This window comes from Trachurus japonicus, chromosome 10 (genome assembly GCF_045865225.1).
Source record: "Trachurus japonicus isolate A0001 chromosome 10, Traja_1.0".
NCBI classification, from domain to species: Eukaryota; Metazoa; Chordata; class Actinopteri; order Carangiformes; family Carangidae; genus Trachurus; species Trachurus japonicus.
This window is the reverse complement of record NC_140916.1, coordinates 36029348-36035541: the sequence shown is the minus strand read 5'-3', so window position 1 is coordinate 36035541 and position 6194 is coordinate 36029348. Positions and strand designations below refer to the sequence as shown.

At 42.1% G+C, this 6194-nt stretch overlaps 1 long non-coding RNA gene across 1 annotated transcript; it reads left to right on the top strand.

Annotated features, from left to right (window-relative positions):
- Positions 1–1492: 1492 nt before the first annotated feature.
- LOC146980329 (uncharacterized) lies at positions 1493–1994 on the top strand. Its single transcript, XR_015036785.1, has 3 exons — positions 1493–1594; positions 1712–1793; positions 1906–1994. It is a non-coding gene; the product is annotated as an uncharacterized LOC146980329 (long non-coding RNA).
- The last annotated feature ends 4200 nt before the right edge of the window (positions 1995–6194 follow it).

Below are 6194 nucleotides of genomic sequence, written 5' to 3'. Positions count from 1 at the left end.
TCTTTTCCTCTTCATGACGTATTTTTAGGCAGATGCGACTAATACTCAGGTGCGACATATAGTCCGGAAAATACGGTAATTAGTGGGGCTCGGACCGTCGGACAGTCACCGGCGGCATGCCAGCCATCTGCTCTACCCACTACGCTACCGCAGCAGTTTACAAAGACTGCAGGACAGCACAGCACATCACACAACACTCATTAGTACACTCGCCCAAGACAAAGTGCGTTGCTGTTCCGTATTATGTCCCGCTGTTGTGCCGCTAAATATCTTCTCCTTCCGCGCCTCGACCCCAGGTTACCGTTGTGACAGTCAACGCGAATGCAGCTGTCAGAGTAACTACACGACAGCAGCATATCACAACAAAACAACTTCGTTGCTGCTCCGTATTGTGTCCCGGTCGTGCCGCTAACATTATGTCCTCCAACCGATTCCAATATCGCTGAAAACTCCATATTTCTTGTCCGAGCATAGCTGGTAGTGAAAGCTGTAAAATACATAGCGGTATTTCCTGTTTACAGCTGTATAAATGTGAGAATGAAATTTGGGAACTGTTATTGGACCAACCTGCTGTCAATCTTGTGTTCTGATTGCTGATTGGTACAGAAGAGCCTCCTCCGTCATGACGTCATTTTACGTGTCTTAGCCAATCACAGGTCAGGATGAAGACATCCTAAATGCATTGAGTCAATGGAAGAAGATCCCGCCCCGAGGCCAGTTAGGGAATCTTGCCACCTCCGTAGAGCCCCCACCTTCCTGCTCCCTGCTCCTCACACAGCCTGCTCTGTCTCCTGAGCCTGCTGGCGGCGCAGTTGAGCCGTTTTAAGTGGATTTTCTTCCAAAAAACAAACTTTTTTTATGATAAAATACATATATAATATTTTATAAATTATACTGAGATTTGGTAATGATTTATTTCAACCAGTTACTCTTTCTTAAATAAAAAATAAATTTTCCTTTTGCCTCTCAAAAATAGAGGAGGACCAACCTCCTCTGCCTCAATGGACCAGCCTCCTCTGATCACAGCGTAGCTATAAAATGGTTCAGCGCTACCTGAGCCAGCCCTAACTAAAAGCTCTGTCATAGAGAAAGGTTTTAAGCCTGGACTTAAATGTGAAGAAATCCCAGCTGGACTCATTTTTGTGTGCACATCACCCTGCAGCAAGCCAGCTTGAAAGATTGACACATTTTTGTTAAGTCAAATATAACAGCATACAGACAGCACTTGTTCATAGCCTGTAACGGTTAATTTTCAGGACAAACAGAACAGGGATGGGGATTTTTTGGGGGGAGACTAATGGAAAGTTATATAACGAGTAATGAATTACTTTTCTCATTGAGTTATAAATAAAGTAATAGTATTACTTTTGAAATGTGTAATGAGTAATTTATTTATTACCATTTTGGAGTAACAAGCACTGTTCCTGAATAATGGCAGCATCTCTCCCTCTTCTCTCTGTGTGTGTTGGTCTGTTACCACAGCGAATGAACATGACTGCTGTATTGAGCTTACGGACGAAAAGGTAGAAATCGAGGACATCGGGAGTTGTTTGAAGCAGACATCATCAAGCGTGTGCGAGATAGATGCCTACTGGTGAGCAGTGCAGGACATGAACACGTCCACACACACAAACACTATCCCTGAATCCAGTGTAAAGTTTAATGAGAAATGCTTTCAGAAGTTTGTTTGTTTCATCCATCTGTTTTCCAGGATTCAACCAAAAGGTGGTGACTGGAAGTGCATCAACCCACAAGCAGAATGGATCAAAGAGCTCCAAGAGCTGATAGCACAGGTGAGAATCAGCCAACACAGCTGCTGACATGCTCATACTCAGTCAATTTCAACTTCTTCTTTCTTTTTTTTGACTCTCTCTTTGCAATTCTCCATCACAGGGAAAAATAAAGTGTCCTGATTTGTTTGACGGTGCGCCCATATCTGAAGTCCTGGATGCGGAAGAGGAAGAGGAAGAGGAAGAGGAAGAGGAAGAGGAAGAATAAACGCATCGCAGGAAAGCAGCTTCTCGCATGTTCTGACTTACTTTTTGCTCTGCTCACAAGTTTTTTTTAAAGTTGTTTAAGTGAATAGCTTTAAAATCCATTCTTATGACATAACTTTCATTTGACAGCTACAAACCAGAGATGGAGGATTCACTGTTGAACTTGCAACCAAAAATAAAAAGCATCACATGAATTTCAAATGTAGCTGACTCATGTTTTGTGTATTCCTTGTTAAAGCAGAAGTAAGTGATATATTTGTGTTAATATAAGTCTTAAATAGTTATATCTTCCGACAGCGATCACTTACATAGAGTGTTTGGTCTGAAACACGGGTCTGTCAGTCACTCTGCTCTGCTCTGAGCCGAGGAGAAAACATTTATCATATCCTACAGTTTTTATCCAATGAGGAGAGAGAACGGCATGCAGGGCTGTGTGTGCAGCCAAGGGACGCCGTGAATGTGGCGACGTAGGGACGAGGACTGTTATGGTGCGTTCAAGGAAACTCGTATTTTTCCGACCGTGAAGTGGTACCAGTTCGATCTGGTACGAGTTCACCGGTCGGAAGTTACGAGTGGCCGTTATAGTGACTTTCACCGGTAAAACAGGTCGGAAAAACACGAGTGGGTTGCCTGGAACGCTACAAAGTCGTAAGTTGTGACTTGAAGCTGTAATTTACGATTTCAAAAGCCTGCCTGGAACGCAGCATTAGCGAAAACGACCGGACCACTTACTTCTGCTTTAATATCACAGAGTCACATCATATCATACACAGCGACTTGAAGTGAACATTTCTTTTAATGCACGCCAATAAATACGCTTTGCGTTTAATAAGATCTGTAGAGAAGTGTAAAGAAATGTAAGTACACAAAACATTCGCAATACAGTAATGTGATTAAATGCAAGTCGTACGTTTTTCACCCATGTACACATGCAGTGGCTCAAGTGTTTCGCTTTTGTTTACATATTGTTGAGCGTATTTTGACAGTATTTCCGAGCTAGTTCATCACTTTCTCAACACGACAGGCTTTGTCATAGTGTGTAGTGTTGTGCGGAGAGAAGTGTAGCGCTGAATATGTTGATTAGACTGGAGGAAAGAGAACAATAAACACCGAGGCATTGTCCGTGTATTTCAAAGGCAAACCGATGGTAACCAGTTGTTTGAGATCAGCTCGAGTCAAAACGTTACCTGTAGTGACGTAATTGACTGATATCCAGTGAAGCGGCAGGCACCTGTGAGCTTGAGTGGCTCACAGAGGTAGACAGGTGGTTAGTGGTGTAATTGGTTTTGCTGAAGCGAGATCGAGTCCCGACCCACGCAAATATGTGAAGATTATTTTTTCTCCACTTTATTTTTTTTTTTCCATGTGGCTGGTACGTAACTGTTAGTGCTCACTCACAGCAGCATATTCGCCGCGGTAGATGTGAATTGTGGCTTGAAACTCGCTGGTAATATGTTGTGTATGTTTGTGAATTTGTGACGAATCTGCTGAGGGAGCGCAAAACATCTGCAGCTGTTCAGCACCGTAACCAGTTAAATTAGGAACCAGTAGGGCCACAACACCGGCCTTTCGTGTAAACAAAGCCTGGTCATTATATGACACGCGGCTATTAATTAAATGTTTGAAAAATAAATGCGACTTATAAACCGATGCGACTTATATATGTTCTTTTCCTCTTCATGACGTATTTTTAGGCAGATGCGACTAATACTCAGGTGCGACATATAGTCCGGAAAATACGGTAGTGGGGCTCGGACCGTCGGACAGTCACCGGCATGCCAGCCATCTGCTCTACCCACTACGCTACCGCAGCAGTTTACAAAGACTGCAGGACAGCACAGCACATCACACAACACTCATTAGTACACTCGCCCAAGACAAAGTGCGTTGCTGTTCCGTATTATGTCCCGCTGTTGTGCCGCTAAATATCTTCTCCTTCCGCGCCTCGACCCCAGGTTACCGTTGTGACAGTCAACGCGAATGCAGCTGTCAGAGTAACTACACGACAGCAGCATATCACAACAAAACAACTTCGTTGCTGCTCCGTATTGTGTCCCGGTCGTGCCGCTAACATTATGTCCTCCAACCGATTCCAATATCGCTGAAAACTCCATATTTCTTGTCCGAGCATAGCTGGTAGTGAAAGCTGTAAAATACATAGCGGTATTTCCTGTTTACAGCTGTATAAATGTGAGAATGAAACTTGGGAACTGTTATTGGACCAACCTGCTGTCAATCTTGTGTTCTGATTGCTGATTGGTACAGAAGAGCCTCCTCCGTCATGACGTCATTTTACGTGTCTTAGCCAATCACAGGTCAGGATGAAGACATCCTAAATGCATTGAGTCAATGGAAGAAGATCCCGCCCCGAGGCCAGTTAGGGAATCTTGCCACCTCCGTAGGACACCTGTCGTGCCCAAAAGTGATCGTCTGCCAGAATCTGATTTGAGGCCGCGGGAGCGCGCACAGCAGCCCGTTGAGCGGTGGCGCTATAAAACGTCTGATTTTCTTTGGATTGAACGGTCATAATGTGCATATACACACACATTATCACAACTGTGGCCAAAAGAAGTGTAGTTTGTAGCGAAATAAGGCATGGCAATTGCGTGATAGACACGTCTGCATTATGTTTGATTTAACAGCCAGAGCACTATATCAAAGCACTACCAGTTTACGCCACACAGTGGCGCCTCCTTTGTTAAGCTTTCCTCCAACTCCAAGTTACAACGTGTTTTCAATAAAGTAATGGTCACTTTTACAATGATCCTTGTGACTCTGCATTGCTTTTTTACCTTATCTGGGCCCTTCCCATATTTGGATGTGTTTTGTATCTAATATTATTGTTTATGCCTACTAATATAATACAGTTTTCACCTGCCAAAAATTGATTGGAGGCCAAATGCAGTTACTGAATGGTGATTTCTGCCTAAAATTGACTTTATCTCATTCAAGAGGTTCATAATATAGACACTGAAGCTCACAGGACAGTGTGGAACTCTTTTAAAGGACCATTACAACACAAAATGTGCTTTTTCACCTGCCAAAAATTGATTGTAGGCCAAATGCAGTTACTGAATGGTGATTTCTGCCTAAAATTGACTTTATCTCATTCAAGAGGTTCATAATATAGACACTTAAGCTCACAGAACAGTGTGGAACTCTTTTAAAGGACCATTACAACACAAAATGTGCTTTTTCACCTGCCAAAAATTGATTGTAGGCCAAATGCAGTTACTGAATGGTGATTTCTGCCTAAAAATCACTTGATCTCATTCAAGAGGTTCATAATATAGACACTTAAGCTCACAGAACAGTGTGGAACTCTTTTAAAGGACCATTACAACACAAAATGTGCTTTTTCACCTGCCAAAAATTGATTGTAGGCCAAATGCAGTTACTGAATGGTGATTTCTGCCTAAAAATCACTTGATCTCATTCAAGAGGTTCATAATATAGACACTTAAGCTCACAGAACAGTGTGGAACTCTTTTAAAGGACCATTACAACACAAAATGTGCTTTTTCACCTGCCAAAAATTGATTGTAGGCCAAATGCAGTTACTGAATGGTGATTTCTTCCTAAAAATCACTTGATCTCATTCAAGAGGTTCATAATATAGACACTTAAGCTCACAGAACAGTGTGGAACTCTTTTAAAGGACCATTACAACACAAAATGTGCTTTTTCACCTGCCAAAAAATGATTGTAGGCCAAATGCAGTTACTGAATGGTGATTTCTGCCTAAAAATCACTTGATCTCATTCAAGAGGTTCATAATATAGACACTTAAGCTCACAGAACAGTGTGGAACTCTTTTAAAGGACCATTACAACACAAAATGTGCTTTTTCACCTGCCAAAAAATGATTGTAGGCCAAATGCAGTTACTGAATGGTGATTTCTGCCTAAAATTGACTTTATCTCATTCAAGAGGTTCATAATATAGACATTAGAGCTCACAGGACAGTGTGGAACTATTTTAAAGGACCATTACAACACAAAATGTGCTTTTTCACCTGCCAAAAATTGATTGGAGGCCAAATGCAGTTACTGAATGGTGATTTCTGCCTAAAAATCACTTGATCTCATTCAAGAGGTTCATAATATAGACACTGAACTCTCTGTTTATGTGTTTGATAGCCTCCTGTGTGTCCAGTAGCCTAATAGGCTACTGGACACACAGATGGTGATTTATATC